Here is a 24,017-nt window from a genome sequence, read left to right as displayed (position 1 = left end):
AAATCTGAGCTGCTTATTGACGTGCCGTGCAGTGCAACAGCTGGATTTCACACCTGGATGGTAGGAATGTGCTTCCAGCATTTGGCAACTTTGATGGTAAAAAGCAAATTCTCCTCACTGAGTTCCACCAAGTTTGGCAAATTTTCCTGTTAAATTGTTCCCAAGGCCTTAGTCTTCGGGCTGCTTGGGCATTCAGGTCACTGGGAACTTCCCACTCTGTGCTTCCCATTTTGGGGTCTCTCGTTTCCAAAGCAATACCCCATAGCCTCAACCCTTTTGCAGAATTGCGTGTCTAAATCATGGAGGCCTTGCGAAATGGATCACTTAATGGAACGAGCACTGCTATAATCCTAAGTAATCACCAATATGTTGGCATCTCAGGGGAGAAAAAAAAAAGAATCCATGAAATCATTTTTTATTAAAACAGTAATGAAGTAGATTGCCTGGTGTGTGCATCGCTGGATTAGTCACAGTGGGTTAGAGAAGGAGCCATTATTTTTGACTGAACTGTTTCATTTCAGCAAACAGCAAAATTATATCCATGTTTGATGTCTTGGAGGTGTAGCAATGGGGCAGGTGAGAGCACAATCCTCATTTTACTTGCAAGCAGGGTGTTTTATATCTCCGCCTTGTTGACACAACACAACAGCACAATAATCCGAGGTCTTTGTGGCAGGCTTGGTAATTTTGATCCTTAGATAATTCTGCTACCTGTTTCGCTGAAGCATGGGTAAATGTGTACAAGGTGACTGTGCTTTTCGGTGATCTGCTCAGCAGTCTGCTCTGGTCCCGATGCTGTTAGTGTGCCTTGCAGTTTCCTGCCTTTGAATGAAGGTAAAACAAATTTGTGTCCCATTTTGGTTGCCCACAGAGTCCTGTTTATTGCATGATGAAGGGCATGGTGCTGCTGCCTGTGGGTGGGCTAGTTTTGGTGGACAGAGGGATGTGGGTGCCCTCAGGAATGTCTCAAGTGCCTTGAGGACCCTTCCCGTGCTCGTGGGGATAGCCAAGTCGTGTGTACCTCTTCTCCTCTGGACCTGGCCCTTCCCTGTGTCAGCTCTGATACGCTTCCCTGCAGTGCCCACTCCTGGCTCAATTTTCCCCTTGGGGCTTTCCTGGAGCAAACTGGAGCATCTCTGCTTGACACCAGCTGAGAATAAGGGACGTAGGGGCTGCTTCCTAACCCTTACCTGCTTCTGCAGTGGGGAGCAGACAGCAGCTTGCATAACTCAGCAGAGAAGTCTCAGACTGAGGCAGTCCAGCCACATCTGCACTCAGAAGTGAATAAGCCTCCTGATCTCTGTGCAGCTTTTTTTCCCTGGGATGTTTTTTTGTTTTTTTTTTTTTGGTACCCAGCACTGCTCAGGACATCTCTCCATCGCTCCTTCCCTAGCAGTGTGCAGGCTGTGTGCCAGCTCTGCAGAGGAAATGGGCTCGGTAAAGCCAAATCCACCATGCAAACAATCTTACCTCTCCTGTCTGGACTTCTCAGGCTATTCAGTGGCAGCTTTCATGCTCCTGGGTGAGTGTTGAAGAGGCAGACAGCAGGCAGAGGACGGGGCAGCACACCTGTGCCCAGCTCTGCCCTTCTTGGCTCCCATTTGCCCTTGGTGAACACACCAGTGCGGTGTCTGTCTCCTTGGAGCAGAGTGGAGCTTGCTGCTTCTCTCCATCCCTTCCACACCAGCAGAGCTGTTGCACCCTCCAGCTAAAGCAACCAGAACATTGGTGTTTTCCCCAGATTCCAGCGTTCTGCTTGTGGAAGGGATTTGACCACCTTTAGGTGGCAAAAATGTTAAAACTTCCCTGTCTTCTACTTCAGCCTTAATTCACCGAGGCTCAACGTGCTCAGCTTATTTAAAACATGTAAAACAAATTCACTGAGGCTCTCGTGCTCAGCTTATCTCGATGTCTTTTTTTTTTTTTTTGCCTGAGCATTGACATAAGGGCTGCGCAGCCTGAGCCAAGCTCGAGTTATTACTTCGTGTTTGTTTCGTTATCAGTTCTCTTTCCCCTGTCAGTGCATCAGCGACCAGAAGCTGGCCCTGCCTGGTTCTCATCCATCACCTTCTGGAGGCATTGGAGCGCGTTTTTACCAGCACACAGCAGCGATGAGCGGCCGCTTGAGGCAGGACAGGTCTCAGGTGCAAGCAGCAGCTTCAGGACACAAAATCCTGCCAGGAATTTTTATCTGACCGATGGCAGAAGATGGCAGTTGGCTGGAGAGATGGCCTTCTCGTGGGAATGCTTCGTCTGAACTGACAACTGAGGAATGTTTCCAGGTCAAATTAGGAATTCTGATCCAAAGGAGGTAAATGTTAGCCCAGTGCTGGAGGTCACACCTAGGGTGCCGTGCTTTCACCCTCTGCCCCCGCTTTGGGAGCGGATGGCACACAGAAAACGTGCAGGGGAGGCCACTGAGATGGTCGGGTGGCTGGGACACAGCAAGTTGAGGTGTCGTATAGAAGATGGAGCTAGGCTCTTCTCAGAGCTGTGCAGCACAAGGACGTGAGGCAGCAGATGTGTGTTGCACCAAGGAAAATGTTTTTGGATATCAGGAAAAATAATTTTAACATGAGAGCAGGTAAACAATCTTAATCCTGCTGTGAGAAATATAGAAATCTGGAGGACACGCAGTGAACCTCCCAGCTTGGCAACCTTTATTAAGGCAAAAGCTGTGAACTTTGCCTTTTTTTCAGCAAATGAAAATCACATCCCAGCTACTGGAGAGCAAAACTTAAACTGGTGGGGCCAGTCACCTGGATCCACTGTCACAATTTCTGTGTCCTGTCAAATTTATTCCTGTGCTTTTCTGAAATAGATGGACGGTGTCGTCTGTGGCTGAGTCAGGTGTGTGATACGTCCTGGAAGACTGAGAGCCTGGGCTTGTTCAGTGCGGGACTGAAGGCTGAAGTCATAAATGGTGTCTGTCCTTGAAGCATTAAAAGGAAGGAAATGAGCTCTGTTCGTGATCCTGAGGGCAAGAAAAAGAAGTATTTGGGTGGAAACTGCAACAAGGGAGGTTTGGCTTAGGCTTTATGAGATACCTTTCAAGGATGTTTTGAAGGATGGGTGATCAGTGAGGGGTGGTTTTCCAGCCCAGTCCAGACAAACCTGTGTTAGCAGTGATTGTGTTGGGTTGGTTGTCTTGTACCAAGAGAAGGTGAGACCCATACGCATTTCTGTGCATTTTTGGATTATTTTACATGCCTTGGAGCAGAAACTAGTGACTCCAGAGCTTTGGAAGGCTTCCTTAAAGTCCAAGGAAGTGGTTCTTCTGCATGAAGGGCTCCTTGATTTGGGGCAGAAAGAAGTTAGGGATGTGTCCGAGTGGCTCCTGCCTTTCTGGCATGAAGGGCAAGAAGAGAAACACTCCTGGCCATGGTTCTTTGCTCTTTCCATGGGTCTGTTGGTATCTGTACAAAAAGGAGGTGAGCTTGCCCATGGGTCCGTTCTTCCTGCTCTCGCTGGTTGCCCAACAGCACTGCCTGGTGCAAACTGGAGTTATTTATCCTGCTGCTAGCTCAGGGGCCACGACTGCACCTTCTGTGCCTCCCATCTCCAGGTTCGCAGCCGTCCAGATGGAAGCGGCGCGGCTCCTGCAGGAGGCTGGTGGTGGGCACGAGGCCATCCGTCACCAGCAGGCAGCTCGACAGCTCCCGGGGCTGTGGAAATGTGGACGGGAGAACAAGCTGTTCTGCTGCAGGTCACTGAAGCAAAGTTGCCAGGCTGGCACAAAAGGCAGCTCTGGCCTGAAATGAGACAAGAAAGCAAAGGTGCTGGGGCTGTGCTGTGCCATACGGTGCTCAAAGTGGGCACGTTCATCATCTGTCCTGGCAGCAGTTTGTCCTCAGCATCGTTTTACTGCAGGAATTATGTAAATCCCATAAATGAAATCTGCTAGCAGAAACCAAAATCAGTCAATACATCGGTTTGAAAATTGTGATTTTCTTCTTTTGACCCCCAAGACTTTAAATTCTCAGCTCCTGGCCTTCTCCTAAGAGATATAAGTAAGGCAACATTGGGTTTTCCAGGCTGACCTCTTTGAGGAACGACTCTCAGAGGGTAGAGCGTTTGTGCCAAAGGGAACCTCGTCTCTCTTTTGCTGTGCCTGATTTACGGTAGACTTCGCAAGCCAAAGCTCTCCTTGGGTTAGAAAGACACGCAGAGAAATTTCACGAAGAAAGCAGCCTTCTGGGGCAAGTTAGAAATAAATATTTTTTAAAAATGTTAATGTTTGTTCCTGCCTTCACTGCGAAATCGGCGTGGCTGCTCCGTAATTTAAAGGAAATAAAATTTAAATAGGTTTACAAGGATGCATCTGGGTACTCGGGGCTTTGCTTCCAGCCGCAGCAGGCAACAAAGAACCACAGCAGAGCCTCGGCTGCTCCTTCGGGCCCAACCTCGTCTGGCTGGAAGCGACTGGGGTTGGAGTCATCAAAGCAGCCTGCGAGAAACCCCCCTGATAATTCCTGCCTCGAAGGAGTGATGTTTCTCCCTGCTTCCCCTGCTGGTTTAGGAGGTTGGTTTGCATCGTGGTGCATCGGCACAACGCGAGGAACTCTGCGTGTTTCAGCCGTCTTTGGTGTCTCACGGTGATCCCGGTTTAATAATAAATAAACATTCATGCTCTTTGCGGTCCTCACCAAACAACCCACGAAGTCATAGACTATCAGGCCAAAAAAAATAGTAGTAGTAGACCTGACAAATCAGTTTGTTGGTGTCTGGAGTGGCGTTATGGCTCTGCGTAGCAAAAGGCAAATCCCTGAATCACTGTCGGGTTGCCAGAATAACTCCTTGCTCGGGCAGAACAGGCCATCGTGGTGCTTGAGCAGACTTATTTAAAGGCCTGAGAGTCTCATTCGATCTACAGAAACATTTCAGGGGGTAACAAGACTCTGTTTGTGTTGCTGTTTTAGTAAAATTTATGCTGGCGTTGCAGTCCTGGAGCTCCAGTGGAAGCTGAGTTAGCTCTTTCATTCCAAGTCGTGGCTCAGGCTGCTCCTACCTCAGTAAAAAAAATTACCTGTGAAGGGGTTTCTGGTTCTTCACCTCAGCCCCTCGGGGTGTTTGCCCTTCTAAATGCTTTGTAAAGGCTCTGTACTGTTGGGGGCTTTTAGGAGATGGGGCTGGAAGGTGTTTTCCTGGGTGGGTTTTCCCTGCATTTAGGGTTTGACCCTGTTTTGTTGTACTGTTGGGGTTGGGGATGTGGCTCCTCTCTCCTTGCAAATCGTCCCAAGCTCCGCGGTGGCTGTGCAGGGCAGGGCGGCAGGAGGACGAGCGGCACTTTGCAGGGTCTGAGGATGGCTGAGGACCCGCACCATGCCCCGTTAAATTAATTAGCTCCCTCCCAGACCTAGGGGGAAAGGCAGAAGTCCCCTCCCGTGGCTCTCAGCCCAGTGGCAGTCGCTCGGCCTCACCCCTTTGCACTTGCGATGCGCGAGGTTCGGAGCAAAATGGGAGTTTGTTTCCCTTTTGTCCCACGCTGCTAATAAAGAGCAAAACTAATAATAAAAAAAACACTTAGAGCTGGAAATAAAGATGACCTCCTTTTACTTAGATGCCACGCAGCCTGGATTGAGTTGCAGCCGATGTGCGTTTGCTTTGCCACTAATGATCGGTGCTTTTACAGCCTCGCTGCCCAGGGGATCGCGTGCTCTGGATTTATTGCTCAAGTGCCTCATCGAGGAGCTGCTGCTACAGGACTGGGGCATGCCGATGTGCTAACTGGGAAGAAGTTTGTTTCTTTTTTCTTTTTTCCCCTATTTTTTTTCCGTGTCAGCTCTGAAATCCTTGTCGTGTAGTGTTCCTCGCTGGGTGGTTGCAGCCTTCCTGCTTGGAAGCCCTCCTGTAGTTTCATCCACCTAAACCACCCTCTTTGCATTTTAAAATCTCCTTTAGTTAGCTTGCCCCAGATATCTGGCTCACTCCACAAGCATGAGGCATGAGGGAGCAGTCCCAAACTCCGAAGAGCCCCAGGAATCTCTAGGATCATCGGATGCTTTTCCTGGCATTTGCTGACGTTGCCCGTCGAGAGGAACATCTCTGCTGCTCTCAGCCTGGGACAGCGCCATCAGCATCTCCTCCTCTCTGTGGCTTAAATTTTAGGGCAAAAAGGAAAGAAACCTTGCGTAAAAACAAAAGTAAAACAAACAAAAAGCTTGAGTATCTGGTAAAGGGGCTGGGGGAGGGCTGAGCTTCTTTGTCTATGCAAATATGCACAGTATTTGCATGTCTATGGAGATGTGCTGTATTTGAAGCAAGGTAGATACAGATCTTGTTATTAGATTGTTAGGTTATTAATTAGATCCAAATTATCCTTATAGGAATAATGATTAATGGTTCGTATTAAGGTCCTACAAATTCTGTGAGTCATTAGTCGGTAAGCAGAGAGGGGAAGTCTCGTTGCACCAGGCTTTTTCTTTCACCTTCCTCTAAGTGAGGGCATATCCTCCTATTTCCTAGGTTCTGCCACAACTAAAAGAAAAATATTTATGATCATAATTCCACCTTGCATCTGTGACAAGTTGCGTGTTCCTTCACATGAGACTTCTGATCAGGTGTTGATGGTGAAGCCGAGCTGATTAAACTAAGTCCCCAGTTTGTTTCCAGCCCAATTTCCCAAATGTGGCTTAGCCAGCAGAGGCTTTACCCGAGTCCTTTTGAATGTTTCTGTTGATTTCCATTGCCTTTCCCTTGCAGAGGGCTGGTTGGGGCTTAGAGACAGCGGCAGATTGCAGATGGGATTTCATCTCAGCCGCCCCAGTGATGGGGTGGAGGCATCACTCCAGTGGGCACACACAGACATTGCCAGCTGGTGCCTAGCAAAACGGAGGTGGGGAATGGGGATTCACAGGGAGACCCTACACAAGGCTGTGGTTAGTTGTATGGGAATTGCTGACCAGCTTGGAGCCCTTTACAGGAAGCAGAGAGCTGTGGAGCACTGACCCCACTGCAAGACTATTTTTTGAGCAGCTGCAGCTCGTCCTCAGGTAGAAGAACCCCACAAACTGAGTGGCACTGCTTGCACTATCTCCAGGTAATAGAAACTTAGGTTATTGTCTCAGCTATGTGTCCACTGTGCTTCTCTCATCTGCTTCTCCTTCCTGTGATCCTTGCCTAAGAGGGGCTCGTGACCGCGACGACAATTATTTCAGTCTCTATAAATGTCTTCGCGTGCTCCTCCTTGAAGTGTCTGAAAGCTTCCACTTTGATGTGGTTCTGCGCGCCCGAATACATTATACTTCCCCAAAGCAAGTACTTGTGCTTGTTATAATCATTGCACAAGTGCCGAGGATTTTCAAGTGCTTTTCATCATCCCTAAATGTGGAAGTAGATGACTTGGCACTTTCTTTTTACTGCCAGCTGCTAAACAGGCCAGTGCTGGATTAGTGGAGCACAGGCGGCTCCCTTACAAAGGCAGCATCTAGGGTGTGCTCCTGCAGGTTGTAGGACCACTGCCGTGTAATGCTGGAGATCTTCCTCCTCTCCCATGTGTGCAGGTTGTGAACCAAATATTTGGCTCTTCTTAGCAGCCACGGGTGCTTCCAAAAGGACTCCTTGCCTGCTCGGACTCTGCCAGATTTCCCACTCACCCAGCCGAGGCCACGCTACCCATCATGGTTAGAAGGGCTGCTGAGAGGTTTCTGCACTTCCAGAAACCTGAGCTTTGCTGAGGTGGTGAGATGGGACTTGGGTTTTGTTGTATTTATGCTGTTGCTCAGTTACGAGTGTGGAAGGACTCATAAAAGCACGGTGACAACTCGTGTCCCAGCAGGGATACTGCGATTCCTTTCTCTGGGGCGAGCAAGTGCTCAGTCTGGGGGAGATACGCTAGGGGTGCTGGGTTTGAGGCTGTGCAGGGTTTTTTTTCTGTGACTTGGTATCTGATTGGAATTAATTTCCGAGAGCAAGCTGGCTCTGGGCGCTGGTGGCTGGTAGAAGTGCTCCTGCACGCTTGGCCAGCTTCAGGCGGACGAGGAAGCTTGGGTGGCTGCCAGGGGTCCTCATCTCTCCTCCAGTGGGAGGAGAATTTAAAGAGAATTAAAGAAATTAATTTAAAGACAATTTAAAGAATTTAAGTACTTGTCACAGTGCTCTGCTTGTCGTTTTAATAGTGGAGGATCTCCCAGGTTCTTATGGCAGATATTTGCTTGTTAATAACTTTCCTAACGATGGAAGCCAACAGCAGTAATGAGATGTCCTGGAGATTGTACACTGCAGTAGACATCATCTAAGCTACCTGACATAGCCAAAGTCTAAAGGGACTTTGCTACCAAGTGTTTGAAGCAGACTTTTCTTCATTTAAAAAAAAAAAATAACTCTTGTTTTTCAGAATTAAATCAGCCTGTGACTATCTACTGATGATTTTTCTCCAGAATGTAGCTTCTCTCCTCGAGTTCATACAAAAGCACAGAGCTGCTTGCAAAAGATGGGTTTTTCAAATTCAATCCCCAGTGAGAATTCTCGGGAGAATACAGCTCCCCAGACATCTTAATTCAATTCGTTGTCCTCCGAAAGAAAGCATGCAACCTATTAATTTAGGGAACGGGGCATATGCTCTGCTGGCCTGCACAAACATCTTATGAACGCGATAAAGCCAGAAAAGTCTTTGCATGCAATTTAAAAAAAGAACAAAATCACTAAGCCTTTAAGAAACTAATTAGTCACTAAGGAAGACAGTCTGAAAGGCAGAAATGTCTTCAGCCAGATTTGTTCTTTGCAGTGAGCCGCTTTACCTAGAGATATTTGTGGTTTGGTGGAGAAACTCCTCCTGGTTACTGGGACTTTTACAAAATGTACTTGGACATTAGTAGCTGGTAGTTCCCGAGTGTCAGATTTACAGAATGTACATCAGTTTAGGTAGTGCAAGATCCTGCCTCTCCTGGTGTGGTTTAACCCCATCAGGCAGCTGAGCACTGCTCAGCCACTCACTCGCTGTCCCCAGGTGTGATGGGGAGAAAGTTGGAGAAGGAAAAGTGCAAGAACTGATGGGGTGAGATCAGGACAGTTCCCAATGTTCCCCCTTTTTTCCCTCAGCTGTTATTGCTGAGCACGGTGCCACTTGGCACGGGGCATCCCTTTGGGCAGCCTGGGCCAGCTCCTGGCTCTATCTTCTCCCAGCTCCTTGGAGAAATTCGTTTTGTTGTCAGCAGATGCTGTTTGGGCCTTTAGGAAACCCTTTCCTACTGAGTGTCTTTGGGATCTTGTTCTCCGTGTCGCTGGCTGTAGGATTTCCAACTAGTTGCAATACTTCTTTCAACCTCATTTTCTTAAAATACGATTTTGCTGCCATTGTGTGTGCATATTGCTTGTCTCATCTGTATCTTCAACGTCTTGGATCGGTCCAGTTGAATTCGGATGGAAATTCAACAAAACTGTCTTTTTGCTAGTTCTTTGCATGCAGCAGACCTGATAAAAGACAGAAATCCTTGGCACTTGGCTGTTGTAAAACCTAGAGCATGAGCTCAGCCCTTGTTAGACATCAGAGGAACAACAACCAGATTGTCCTTGCCCACTTTGTAAGACAAAGAAATGCTTCAGTCAATGCTTCATCTTCTTGGATAACCAAGCCAAGCAACTGAAGGAGGCAAAACCATAGAAAACAAGGTTTTCTGTTAGGAAGATGTTTGTGGTTTTTGTTTGTTTGCATTGTTTTTTTTTTGTTTTTTTTTGTTTGTTTGTTTTTTGTTTTTTCCTCACAGATTTTGCTTTATTCTGCCAATTATTTATTTCCTTATTAGTTTTGTGTGCTTCACTAGCTTTTTTTATTACTATTATTTTTTTTTGTGGGTTGTATGCATGTGTAGTGAAGAGACAGTGACTTAAGGGAAATACAGGCACATAGTGTTTCTCTCGCAGGGCTTGTCACTTGCTTTAATACTTGTGATTAGCCTGACCCCGTCAGCTTTGGCAGTGGCATCCCTCCTTCCAAACAATGGCATCTTCCTTCCAAGGATTTCTGTGCCATCCTAACAGCCTTGAGAATTATCTGCCCCAAAGAAGGGCCGGTTGCTGGCTTTTAATTCCTTATACAGAGAGTAAGAGGCCACTCAGCAGATCCCCCAGCCTCATAGTGACTGACCCTTTGCTTTCTTTTTTGTTTGTTTCGTGGGGACCGGTCTTCTCTTCGTCCTGGTGCAGACCAGGAAAACTTCCAGCAGGCAGGAAAACTGCTGCGTGGTATTGCAATGAGTGACACGCTCAAGATTGCCTGTGGCCAAGGGCTTGCTGGCAGTTTTGGGCCCCGCAGTACCAGAAGGACATGGAGGCCATGGAGCGTGTCCAGAGAAGGGCTGCAGAGCTGGGGAAGGGCCTGGGGCACAAGTCCTGTGAGGAGAGGGTGGGGGAGCTGGGGGGGTTTGGGCTGGGGAAGAGGAGGCTCAGGGCAGAGCTCGGTGCTCTCTGCAGGTACCTGGAAGGGGTGGGGAGCTGGGGGTCAGCCTCTGCTCACAGGTAACCGGTGATGGGACCAGGGAATGGCCTCAAGTTGTGCCAGGGGAGGTTGAGGTGGGAAATGAGGAGACATTTCTGCTCAGAGAGCAGGCAGGCGTTGGGACGGGTTGCCCAGGGAGGTGGGGGAGTCCCCGTCCCTGGGGGTGTCCAAGGGAAGGTTGGGCCTGGTGCTTGGGGACATGGGTTAGGGGTGACATTGGTGGTAGGGGGTGGTTGGACCAGATGATCCTGGAGGGCTTTTCCAAACTAATGATTCTAGGACTCTATGAAACGCTTTAAAGTAGCTTTTCTGCCCAAACCAGCACCTTGTCAGACTGTGCCCAGCATGTGAGGCAGACCCCTGCAGCCTGGCTGGGCTCGCTGTGGAAAACAGACCCCTGGGGGGCCACAGCTCATCCCGACTGTCCCTTGACTGTGTCCCAGTGCGGTCACCACTGCAGCAAGCCAAGATCTCAGTGAGCTAAGCAATCCAAAACGACTGTAGTAGAGCAAGTCGCAACAGCACTCGGATGCTCACAGCAGGTAGCGTGGTTCATGTATAATTTATCGTTTGTAGACTGGGAGCTTGCTGCACTGTCAGCCGCAGCCGGGAACGAATCAGTTTCGGTCTGGGCTTCAGATGTGGGTTTTGGATGTCCTGAGGGGGCTGCTGCCCTGAGGACTGGGTGCCTGAGGCCTTGGGTCGGACTGTGGCCTGTGGCTCGCAAAACTCACGTCCACGGGGTGAAAGTGCTCAGGAGGAGCTGATCTGAGGAAAGTTAAACACTAGTTTGTGGGAGTGTGGGCATACACAAAGCACTGGGGAATCAAACCTGCTGCCTTAGAGGATGAACTTGCAAGTGTGACAGCCAGGAGGGAGTTCAGTGCATGTGCTCAGAGCTGTCTCCTGCTCTAGGGGTTTCGCAGTGGCTGTGGGTTGCACAGAGATATTGGACCAGGTGAGAGCAGCGCGTGTTTCGAGTAGTTGGACCTCGTATTGCTGCCTGCCTGCCTTCGAGGCGGTCCGGCTGAAAATGCTCAGTGCGTCCCTGCTGGCGCTTGCCAGCCAAGGATTTCTGGCCATACTCTTGAATTATTTCTTACAGAGGTTTTCCACTTAGTGGAAATACACAGGCATTTTGTAAAAATTCCCAAATTGTAAAAATGCCCAAAGTTTGCTCCTGCCTTCAGCTGTACAGCTGCAAGGCTTGGAGGAGCACCTTACGTCCTCACTGCCTGCAGTACCCAGGGCTTTTTGCTTAATGCAAAACTGGCAAAAACATTGGCAGTTGATAAATTCCGGGCTTCATTTGTCATCTTGGTCAAGACAGCTCTTCTCATACCAGCTATGGACAACCGGTGAGACTGCAGGCAAATGCCCAAGTGCTCGTTGCATCTGAATTAAGAAGGGAAAGAACAACCTAAAGAGATGGAATAAATGCTATATAGACTAATTGTTTCCCACTGCTTCCTTTTTTTCAGTCACAGGTGGAAAAGCTTGTGACCTCTTGAGCTCCTGCAGCTGGAAATGATTGGAAAAGAGATTGTAAGGTGATTCGTGGAAGTTAAGTTCTTTCCAAAATTTCGTGGAGAGATGGAATTGTGGCAAAAACAGAAGCAGGGTTTCTACGCTCCTGTTGAAGAGGGATAAATCTGTAGGAAAACAAGGCATCATCTGTTCTGTTGCTCTGAGAACAGCTTGTTTTTTCAGAGATCTGTCCCTTCACATAGGGGAGCTTTATCAACAACAGCAAAAAAAAAAAGAGAATTTGCTGCCTATCCTGCGATTCCCATTGGTCCCAAGCAAAATGAGATGTAAGCACCTCTCCGACTTTAAATAGCACATGGGTAATCAGTCCTCAGAGCCTGGTGATAGCATCAGTAATGCTGATTGGACTCAGGGAATTAAACAAAAGAACCAAATCTGTGCTGCTTTCATCTGCATTCAAGTGGCTGAGGAAAAAAATCGATACTTGTTAGCTAAATAGGGACAATATTGTCAGCGTTGAAAGTTATTTTCCATTCTTCATACTCTTTCTATTTAGAGCTTGCAAACGATCTTGGGGCTGGTCAGATGGGCCTTCGCAGAGGAGACGAAGGGTGATTTTGGGGTCGAGGCTGGAAATGGAGCCGTGAGGCTTGGTTTCAGCTCCCTGCTGTTTCACAAGCACCGTATGTGCCCTTGGGGATATTCCTAAGCTTTCTGTTAATCTTAGGCAAATTGCCTCCTTGCCATTTTCTGCACCCATTTTAGATGGGGAGTGGCTGTGGGTTGGTAGTCTTGTTCATAACCAAGTTCTATGAAGTCTGTCTCCTTTTATTCCCTGTAAAGGACCGGGATCTTTCTCAGTCCTGGTTTGATGATGGGGTTTCAGCCTCAATGACTGGAGCTGCTGCATGAGTTTGCCACCACCTATGCCCACTGGTTAAGCTGGGAAATCAGAGGGGCTTTTAAAGCTCGTAGTGACTCTGGCTGGTCATGGCCAAGAGCCCCTGGCTTGCTGCTTTCTATAAATTTTCAAAGTAAAACTCAGATTCCCGTGGCCACCAGGGGAAAAGGCGCTCTGCTGTCCCTTTGCACCAGCCACGATCTGTAGTACCTAAACTGTCTGAACGCTTTTCAATGATTTATAATTAATGGAGGTATTTCCAAGGGTTTGTGGCTTTTTATTCACTTGTTTCCTGCCTGTGCTGACAGCGACCTCACCTGCGTTTAACTTTGCCTGCTGGATTTGTGAAGAGAAGCGTGGATTTGAGCAGCCCAAAAGAAAGATTAAGCCATCCTTCTCGCTAATCTTCATGCAAAGGAGGCTGCCTGCTTTTCCTATCTTAGGTTTGAGAAATTCCATTATATGACAGCGTGTCTGCAAGGAAGGCTTTGAGCGATGTTGTTAGCAGCCTACCTTACACCAGTTTTTACTGTGAGTCGCGGGAGATAAGTCTGCTTTCAGCCCAGCAGCATTTTTCTTTCTTGAAAAAGGAGTCCTGTCGTTTGTTGTGCTGCAGCATGGAGGGGTTTTGCAGCTCTGGCTCGGGGTTTCAGCTACCAGCGTCTGTGTTTGGTGATTATTTCTACATGGCACCCCACATACACCTGAGCCACAGCTGTTGCTAGGAGGTTCACGGGATCTCTGCAGTCCCAGGAGTCCCCAGGAACTTTGTGCAGTGCATCTGACAAAGCCGTGAGGTACCTGAGCCACCACTCTGTTCTCTGGGCCATACCTTTAGTTCTGCAGTTTACCCTTTCTTATGAAGGCTCCTGCCAAAATGAGTCCCTTCAAAGACACCGAGCAATTTATTCTGAAGGTATTTCAGGTCTTGGAGCTCTCAAAAGCTTTCAAACTGTGGCGTTTTGGCTGGTCTGCTACCTACCTGCAAACTCATCTCTTGTGTTTCCCAAAAGACACTCGCAGCTCATCTCCTCTGAGACCTCATTAGGAAAAGCAAAGCTCCTGTGCCCGTACCCTGGCAGAAGAGGGCCGCTGCTCGGTGCCACGCAGCTTCCTGCCCTGCCAGGGGATTTCCCCTCTGTGCTGGCAGATCCGCAGAGATCTCTGGGGACACCTGAACCAGGGGAGCCTCGGAGTACAAGTAGAGAGCAAACTCCTCTGCATGAGCTCTTGGAGAAAATGGGGTGTGATATGGATATCTTACATGGTACTTTTGAGATGAGGTGACCATAAGGAGGATGTTTCAAAAGGCTGGGCTCTTCAAGAGGCTGGATCACCAAATTGCTCGCACTTCCTAGAGGGCACCAGGGGCCAGGAAACCCCTTCTTTGAACTTACTGCCCTTGTGGAGGAGGGAGGCTTAAAAGTTTAGCTTTCTTTACATTTTTGTAGGAATGGAGGCTTCAGGACTGCTGTGAAGTCCGTATAGGGCAGTGTGTGGCTGTAGGAACTCCTCTTCCTAAAAGACTTCTCTGGCAGTGTCACCTTTGGGGTGTACAAAAACTGCCTGCGGGGTTAACCTGGACTGGTTTTATTACGCCAAATGGAGGGCAGAGTAGGTTGGTTTCACAGAATTATAGAATATTCCGAGTTGGAAAGGGCCCTTAAGGGTTATCGAGTGTCTTGAGGCTTCACAAGACCACTTGACTGCTGTTTGGAAGGGCACACAGGGTCTGTAACTGGTCCTGGATAACTCTTACCTTGCTGGCTCCAAGATGTTCTGCCTCGGGTCTGTACAGGCAAAATCACTGCAGGTTTTTCTGTTCAAATACACTAACTATAGAGCTCCTGCTCTTATCTTCTCAGAGTTTCTCCTCCTTTCCCTTTTCCTTCTTTCTGTGCACACTTTTCATGCCAAGTTCCACAGTTTCTCACTTGCCCTTTAGCGAATTTTTGTGGCATCTCTGCTTGTGCCTCCTTGTATCCTCCTGGATCTCCTTCCTTCCTAAGTAAAACATGTCCTTTGTATTTAACATTTTCAGTCACATCCTGACGACATTCGCAGCCATTTTGGTGGGGTTTGCAAAGTGTCTTTTGTGGTGTTTTGCTGTTGTTTTCCGTATCTGTTTCTGGACCTCATATCTGTCATATTACACATTTAAAACCTCTGCTTTTCAAAGTCATTACAAGAAAGCCGAGGAGCATCTGCTCTGCTTTTACAAACAGAGTGTCAGCAAACTGCTGGGTTGGCCAAAATCATGGGGTCATTAAATCACTGTGATGTTTCCCGTTGTCAGTTTGAAATTCTACCACTTGAGCCTAAAAATAAAGTGCTTTCAATTCTGCATGTGCAGGCAAACTGTCACTTTATGTTAAATGGATTGATTAAATGTTCTGCTTAAGTGTGCTCAATGAGGCAAGTGCTACCAAAACTGGATCATCCCTGCTGAAACATCCTTTTCGTTCCCGAGACTTCCTCTAAGGAAGCAGAGGGCCTAGTAAAGCTCAGGGTTGAGCGTTCAAAAGGCTGTGTTTTACCAAACTTGTTCCTTTTCTTGAAAGTGCCACTTGCTATCTGGTGTGTAGAAATTCACTACTAGCTAAATTGAAGTGGCATCAGGTACCTGGAGGAGTCTGTGCAGCGAGTTTATGCTCTGTCCTTGAACGTTTGTGACTCCTGCTGATGCCAATGTAGTCGTTTTTGGAAGCGAAGCAAGAACTGAGCAGTTGTTCCCACGTTGGCTAGACAGCCTGGCAGCCAGAGAGCTCACTCGTACTCGTGTGTCATGAGGGCTGACAACTTCCCTGGTAGCTCGAGCTGCTGCAAAGCTTCCATTTTAATTGTTTTCTTAGAAATTGTGCTCTTGCACTTAAAACTTTCATCAGGCAAAGGGGGAAGCAGGTGCATGAACTGCTAGCTGCACCCTCGCTGATGGGAATGGGGCTGCACCATGGAGTCAAGGTGAGCCGTGATACCAATGTCAGTGGAAAAAAAGTGATTTTACCAGGTACCAAAGCAGCTAGACTGACCTGGTCAGCAAAATAGGGTTTAAAGTCACCGCTCAAGCCTTCCCTTCTTTTAGCTTTGGCTTGAAGGCTTGCCTGGTATCTTAACACTCCAACAGACGCAGTTCCTCGGAAGTGTGTTGCTGCCTTCCTCATTTCTTGCTGCTTTTAGTAAAGCAGATGGGCTTCAATATCTCCATGCTGTAGCATTTGCTCTAGATTCCTTTCCCCACCCCATGTGTGCACACACTTTTCCAGGTCCTTTTCTGCAGAGAAGATCAATGAAAGGTGAACAGAAGACCCAGGACGTGTGGCACAGCCCTACAAAGAACCCCTTGACTCTTCCTCAGAGCAGGTTCTGAGGTGTACAACTTCCAATGAAGCAGCCCTGTCAACTGCACATACACAGTTATTTGGCAGCCAGGTGAGATGAGATGATTTTTGTAAGCAGCTCCTTTTTGAAGAGGCATTTTCTTCTGTTGTCCAAAGGCAGATTTTAAAATGGGCTTGATGTTTGTGTTGGCTTCTGAGCGAAAGGTGCCCAGAACTGCAGGGCTTTGTTGAAGTTCCTGCTCTGATATTTCTGGCTATATGCAGATAACTTAGGCTGCACTGATGTTTTTGTGTTGTTTTTATCAATTTTTTATCAATTTAATTGAAACTTGGGCCATTGTTGGCTTTATTTGCATTGCTTAGCAAAAGAATAGAAACAGCCAGGTGAATTTTTGCTGTGCAAGTTGAGAACTTTCTAGTCCCACTGAAATTTCATAGAATCACAGAATCATTTACGTTGGAGAAGACCTCTAAGATCACCTGGCCCAACCTTTAACCCAGCGCTGCCAAGTCCACCACTAAACCATTCCCTAAGTTCTACATCCACAAATTTCTTGAAGACCTCTAGGGATGGTGAGGCCACTTCCCTGGGCAGCCTGTTCCAAAACCTCACAACCCTTTCAATTTGATATCAGCCCTATCTGAGTGCTGGAGTGTTGGGATCTACCTGAATCTTCTGCCCTGGCATTTAGTAGTGCTCGGGGAGATCAGTGGCTTTCTTTCCTTCACCTCTCACAGTTAATTATTTCATGGCATGTGTAGAGAATTAGATTCCAGGTTGTGTTTTCAGGTGGCTTCATCCAAGCGTGCTATTTGTTTCCCTCTTTCCCGATTGAATTACTCTTTGTTTTTGAAAATTGAGTTTTCCATGCTGCTACAAGCTGTTTGGGTGAAAGCTGGAAGAGATGAAACTGTGCAGTGTGCTGCTTGGGCTGGGCATGTGGGGAATGGACATGGACCCGTGCAAGACCAGTGGGCACTCAGCAGAGCCACGGCAGCATCACATAAACTAAAGCGGCCATTTAATAGCTAAAAACTGCTCTGGCTTAGGTCAGGCTGGGGTAAACTCCAATTAGCGAACTGTAGAGCTGATAACAGCTCTCTGGTTTATGCCAAGAGGATTGTTCTGCAAGCAGAATTTGACTTGGTATTTGTAACAGGTTCTCGAGGCAAAAATGTCCAGGTGGGGGCTTGTTTCCTGAAAAGTTTACTCTAAATCTCTTGCTGATGTTCTATAGCCTAAATATGTCCATCGTTTCTTTAACTGAAAGAAAGGTTTTAAGATATTTTACTGGTATGTCAAATATTAGCTATGGTATCACAGCCATAAACACATCAAAGCATGGGCTCCTGGAATCATTTATATCCTGGGTATGCAGAGGCTTTGTACCTCGCTGGGCGTTGTGCCTGACAACTGCAAGGATGTTAATTATTATGCCATAATTCATCACTTCAAGTATCTTGCAGCACTGTTATTAAGCCAAATTCGGAGGCCTTTGGTAGGTCATTAAGCAAAAAGTAAGTAAAGACTAATTTACTCTCTAATTAATCAATGAAACAAATACATTCTGAAGCCCCATTTTAAGAAGCCGTGAACTGTTTGGGTGAAAAGTGAATAAATTATGTAAAGATGTATAAAAAGAAGCATAAATAACTTTTCCCTTCAGTTCAAATCATTCTGGAAAATAATAATTTCTGCAGAGCCATATGAGCCCAGACCAGTTCATCATTCGACAAGCCGCTGGGCTGACGAGAAGCAATGAAGAATGGGCTGGAATTGTCCCCAGCGAAGTCCTGTCCTTGAACCTCTTTTGCAGTACGTGACTGAGCAGGGCTGGGCTGCTTTTTCTTGATTTCTCAGCCTGCTGCTGGAGCTGCAGCACGGCGTGACCCCTTGGCAGGAGCTGGGTGCCTTCCCCAGCCGTCAGCCTCCTGGTTTGCTCCCTGACCTCATCCCCACCTCCTGAACCCATCCTAAAGCCCAGCTCAGGGCCATCACTGCCAGCAGCGACGTTTTCAGTTGCCATCCCTCGGTCTGAATGCATTTTGGGAGCGCTGACTCAGTGGCTTCCCACGGGGACAGCAGATCAGCTATCAGCTCAGTGGCCTGTGGGGTTTCCAGTTTTTTTGACCTGCTTTTGCGCCAGCATCTGACAAGCTTAAATCCCATGGTACCGAAGGATTACAGCAAATATTTGCTTTTCCTTCTATTGTAGTAGCATCTGAGAGGTTGTTTCTGAGCTGTGAAGTGTGTTGTGCTGTAACACTGTTCATACGCTTGAATTTTAGGTACAGGTCCTTCCCCAGAGCATCCAGCTCGAGCCGATGAGGAAGTTGCAGAGAGGTGAATGTGTTAAGACAAGGTCACAAGGGCTTCTGTAGCAGAGGTAGATACTTAAACAAAATCCTCGCAAGCTCCAGACCATAGTACCTTTTGTAAGCATGCTGCTTTCTCACCTGACTGGAACGAGGAGACATTTTGTAGGCACAGCACATCTGCCATCATCCCGCTAAATGAAGGACAGTTGGAGGGTGCTTTTGGTGCCTTGTTTTTTGCATTGCATAAGCGTTTAAGCTGCTAGGATCATTAGAAGGATCTTCTCCCCATATTTCAAAGCCAATCGCTTGTTTTGACATTTGCAATCTGGCTCTTCGCTGGCGTTTTTCTGGTTGCTGTGTCAAAACGAGCAGCCTACATCCTCTCATTCTGTTTATGTGACTTGAAATGGGAAGTTCAGGCATCTATTAAATCCCCATTGAGAGACAAGTGCTGAAACGTGAGCTAGGTAACGTGTCCTGCAGCTCTCCTAATGTTTAGAGTCGAGTGATTTAAGGAATATAAACTAACAAAGTGTGTTTGGTCAGATGCACATCCTAGCGTGCTTCTATCACTTTGGGACAGCTGAGCAGGGAAGTCCAAACGGAGAGCTACAGGAGAGCTGGAGCAATGGACTGAAGGCAGCTGGCTGTTTCCAGAGGCAGTTTCTCTTCTCCTGAAGTGTCTATTTCTGGCTCATGCATATTATGGCACGGATATTTCCCAGAAGATAATGTGGCTTTTATTTGAAGGCAGCTCTTTGCGCTGACTCCAGGTGAAGAGCCAGGCTATTTGGGTTATGGGCTTAGATGTCTAATTCCCCTTTGGTGTGATAGGGAAAAGAGGCCCGGTTCTGCTCAGGGCTTTATGTAAGGCTGGATCCTGCAATTAGCACGGCCAGCCTGTGGCTTTTGGGCCAGACGTGTGGCTTTAGCAACACAAACAGGGTGGCAGCGTGCAGCTGGCGGTGGATTTGTGTGGAGTTGCAGGATGGAGGCGGGCAGTGGGACATAGGTGCCTGCTGGCCAGGATGACAGCCAGAAATCATCCCCCAGTACCATGGGGAGCAGTGAGCCTTCAGAGAATTGCTGATGGCTGCTTGTGAGCCCTCCTTGGAGATCATTTTTGTCTTTTGCTCTCTGGAGGACACAGCTGGTGCATCTCAGCTAGGTGGGGGTTCGCAGGATGCTGCCCTCAACACTTGTCTCCCTGTGGGAACTCATTCCTGTTCCATTACAGTGCAGGTGTTTCTTGTTGGCTTCACAAAGTTATGCACAGGATGCCGGGCTGGCCAGTGTTTTTGCAATATTTTGTTGTCCCAGGGCTGCCAACAATCCCTTTTAGAAGCTGGGACGCTGCTGTCTCCCCTCCCAGGCTGCGGCAGGGAGATGTGTGCCACAGCCACGTTGCTGTGAGGCTGTCAGCTGCCTGGGGTTGTTGTGATGTGCTCTCGGGATACCTCGTCTGCCACTCCGTGGCTGTTCTGTGACAGCAGATATGCACGGTGCAGCCGGAGCCGGGGTCGGACTGTGTGGGGACTCTGCAGTGCAGGTGAGGACTTGTCGCTATTTTTCGCTTCCAAGTTGCAGTTGGAGACCAGGAGCTCTAACTGCGGGGTGGGCAGCACGGCACGCCGGGTCAGACCTGTGGTTTTGTCTTCAGCTGGATTCAACTTCAGATTAGTCAGAGAAAAATGTGCAGAAAGCAGTCATGAGATGCCGGATATGTCTCTGTTTTGTCCCCCAGGAACAAATAAGCTGCGGGAAGCTGGGAAGCACGTGAAGGTACAGAAATGTCCTGTGCTGCCAAGGCAAGCAGCACTCGGGAAGAAACACAAACAGAACAGAACATGGCTAACCTTGGTCACAAATTAAATGTCTGGAGGTGAAATCCATCACCGTTACAGCTCTGCAAGTGGAAAGATAGCTGGAGAAATCAGAAATCTGTGTGAATAGGAAAATCCAGCTGCAGCAGCTGCTGCAGTGCCACTCTTGTCTTCTCTGGCTCAAATGTGAGCTAAGTCCTTGGACAGTCCTGACGCATCCCTGTGTGTGCCCATTCCCCTCTGCCCCCTCTGTGCCCTTCCAAACGCTGCTGTAAGGCGCACCGTCCTGGAGCGGTGCAGCCATGGTATCTGTGTCCTTTTTACCTCCTTTTTTCCCCCCTGCCTCAGACACAAATCATGTGCCTGCCTTTGTAAGGGCTCTGCTGACCTAGCCGTGTCCTGCCTGCGATCTCCTTTCTCTCTTTGCTCTGCAGGGCCGCTCTTCGTTGCCCTGTTAAAGCAGCCTCACAAAGCACCCTCACACTGCCACCTCTGCTGCCTGTTGCCCATAGGGAGGCAATCTCCAAGCAGCCACGTCCTTTCTGCTGGTTTCCCAGATCTCTGCTTAAAAATCTCATCTCTGAGCTCCCACAGCAAGTCCTGTAATGTGTCACCCAATACTCAGAGGCAAGCTCATCGCTCAGCTCTGAGAAAGAGCCCGGCTGCTCTGCAGGTAAATGGGACACACGGTCATGCATCTGGTTAGGCGTAGGTCCCACAGCAGCGGGTGCTCCCTCAAAGCATCGAAATCTCAGTTCCTCATGCACTCCTCATTGCTGGGGGGTTTTGCTGGGTGGTTTTGGGGTGTTATGCTTTAAGGACCGCTTCTTTTTTCAGAGCGGAGGTCCTGTTTTCTTCTGAAAGCCAGGCCTGCTTCAGCTTTCAAAGTGCACAGACCCCAAATCAGCTGGTTTTAACAAACCCTGCCTTGGGAAATACATCTTGAAACATTTGTGAAAAAATCCTTGCTTGGAAAGCTACCTGCTGATGTGTTCCTAATGAGGGCGGTCACGTTATCTCAGTGATGCCTCCAGCTTAGAGGGTTTTATTGTGTCTAATATAAGCTACTTATATTTGGTTGTTTTTTTGGAAAAGGATGTTGTAATTAGAGTTTCCGGAGTCTTCTAGGGCGTGTGTATTCCCTCTCAATACTGAACAGCAGCATCAGTGATTCCCTCTTCCCTGCCATGAGGCACACGGGGTGGCAGTGCGGAGAGCCAGGGTGGTTTGCCTCCAGGCCTTTAGGGGGTTCACAAGTGTGTGGTTATCACTGGGGGTGCACAAAGCTTAATTTCTGACCGTGTTGCCTCCCTCCTCTGTGAAACAAAGCTAGTTATCCCTCCTTTTAGGTACTTCTCTTCTATCCCAGCCTCCCCAGGCTGGGAACCAGCTGCTCCCAGTACACCTGCAGTGCCAGGCACGGTCGTGGTTGCATCCTGTAATACAAACAGGTAAAAGGAGCTTCATGGATCTTTTCCATAGAAAAAGGCTTGGCTTTGACATGTCTTGCCCTAAAGCATTTCACCCCTTGTGTTTTCTAGGAAGATCAGAAAAGAGACAGAGAGATCCAGCCCCGATGGTGCTGCGGGGCTCTGCCGCCCCCATCGCCCTGGGAGGCTGCTTCAAAGCAGGCACAGAGCCCTCGTGATGGGGCTTTTGAGTGCCCCAGGACAGCCTGGCTGTCCTTCTGACCACTGGGTGGGTTGTAGCAAAGTCCTTTTGCCTTTCCTCCTACTCCCAAAGCTTACTGAAAAGCAGAATCAAAAAACAGGCTGGGGTTTGGGAGCATGTTGCTTGCTGCGATACGCTGGTTGGCAGGAGAGGATATGTGGGGTCGAAGTCCTAAAAGCAGCAAGGTGAATGCTGGAAATGTAGAAATTCCATCACCTTCAGTGGTGCAGAGGCGCCTTTTTTCTTTTATTTATTTATTTATTTTTAGCACAGGTACAAAACCTAAATGACTAAAACTAATCGAGTCTGGAGTCTCATTCTCTGGTAGCTGATATTTGGGACACCTGTTCCAAAACCACGCAGAGCGTTGCACTTTTCTATCCTGGCACCATTTCATGCACCCCTGATGCACACTTTGCCTAGAGGTGAGTGAAGCCAATGAACCCAGACACTGAAAAGCTTTTGAACCAGGCCCCTGGGGCCAAGAAAGCCAGCACCACCAGAGGAGGTGGCTTTTAGACAGGCTGTAAGCACCAGTGCTTCTTTCTCTGGAAAGCTGGAAGGAAAACAACACAGACTTCGGTTCCCAAAATGCCAGCAAAGCCAGCACGAGGTCTCACTTAGGCTGCTTACCACAGATCCCTAATTTAGGTCCTGTGGCCATCGGGGTGTCTGTGCTCACAAAGCTAAGGAGCAGCTCGAGCCCCTGTGTGCCCATGGGTTGCCTCTGGGGATTTATTTGTGTGTATTATCATGGGGCCGGGGAGGGGGATGGCGAAGAGTGTTAGGATGAGCTTTGTGAGAAGTACGAACGTGGTGTCTCTGGATGTCATCTGTAAATGAAGAGGAATCTTTCTGCTTTTAATCAGGTGCACAAAGCAAAAATGGGATTCTCTGGATTCCCTTCCAGCCTTGATCCAGAAGGGGTAGCGTGGAGGTAGCATCTCCTGTTGCTGCCAGTGAGGAGAGGGATGGGGTGGTGCCACCCCCAGGCCTTGTGCAAGCAGCCTGCAACCAGATGGCAAAGGGAACTGATGGGAAGTGTAGCAACCCTTCTTCCTTCAAGCACTAATGATGCTTCCTATGTAAAACCAGCACAGGCTCCTCACTGTCTGTAGGGCTGGCTTCTGCGCAGGGAGATCCACCTCTCAGCTGGGTAAGTTCTGCTTGGCGTGTGTCCCTCTCCCATCAATTAATTCACAGGGAAAGCCCTTTTAGGATGAGCTATGCTACATAAATCTCAATGCCATATCTGCTTGTGTAAAGCAGTAGTTTCCCTCCGGGATTTTGCCCACAAAACCCAACGTGTGACCATGACACCCATCTTTTTCAAGCCCAAAGGCAATGTCGGCCACTCGCTGCCAGGGGAAGAGCAGTAATGTGCCCGTGGCCATTCCTGGGAGAATTACCAAATTACCATGGCTCTGAGCCACTGCCAACTCCGCAGCACAGAGCATGGAGAGGCTTTAGGGCAGACAGCAAGGCTGGAAAAGCTCACAGGCTCTCCCAGCCCACGTTAGTTTTGGTGGCCCCTTGAACAGGACAGGAACTAACGGGCTTCAACTGCTTCAGGCAGGGCTGTGCTCTGCTAAGAGCCGAGAATCTGTGGAGCACATTGTGGAGTCATTAGGGGAGTTTTTAACTAGCAGGCCAGGCACGCATCCTCCCGGATCCTTCACTGTGATAGAGAAATGGATGAGGTGACCACTGGAGGTGTCCTGCTAGCCGTGTTTCATGTGATTCTTTCCTGGGGCTGTAGCTTTGAAGAATTACCTCTCCCACTGACTTTTTTTTAATTTTTTTAAGTACTCGCAGCTCTTCACTCACTGTATGGGGGACGTGTATGGCTGATGCAGGCAGGGTTTTTAGAAGAGCTGCTTGCAGTCTGCGTTGCAGTTGCTGCTTAGAGACTCGGTCTGGCTCTGGCTTGGATTGCAGCAGGGATCCATCACGGGAGAGAGGAGCTGTGAGCGTGGCACAGCTGCTGAGCCCTCTCGTGCTCCCCTCTCAGCCGTGGTCACCACCATGAGCTGTCCTACAAA

At 48.4% G+C, this 24,017-nt stretch overlaps 1 protein-coding gene across 3 annotated transcripts in view; it reads left to right on the top strand.

Annotated features, from left to right (window-relative positions):
• SLC35F4 (solute carrier family 35 member F4) overlaps window positions 1-24,017 on the top strand; it is a 101,606-nt gene that overhangs the window by 24,991 nt on the left and 52,598 nt on the right. The window lies entirely within an intron of this gene.

The sequence above is a fragment of the Anas acuta genome, chromosome 5 (genome assembly GCF_963932015.1).
Source record: "Anas acuta chromosome 5, bAnaAcu1.1, whole genome shotgun sequence".
NCBI lineage: Eukaryota > Metazoa > Chordata > Aves > Anseriformes > Anatidae > Anas > Anas acuta.
This window is presented reverse-complemented; position numbering and strand designations above follow the sequence as displayed.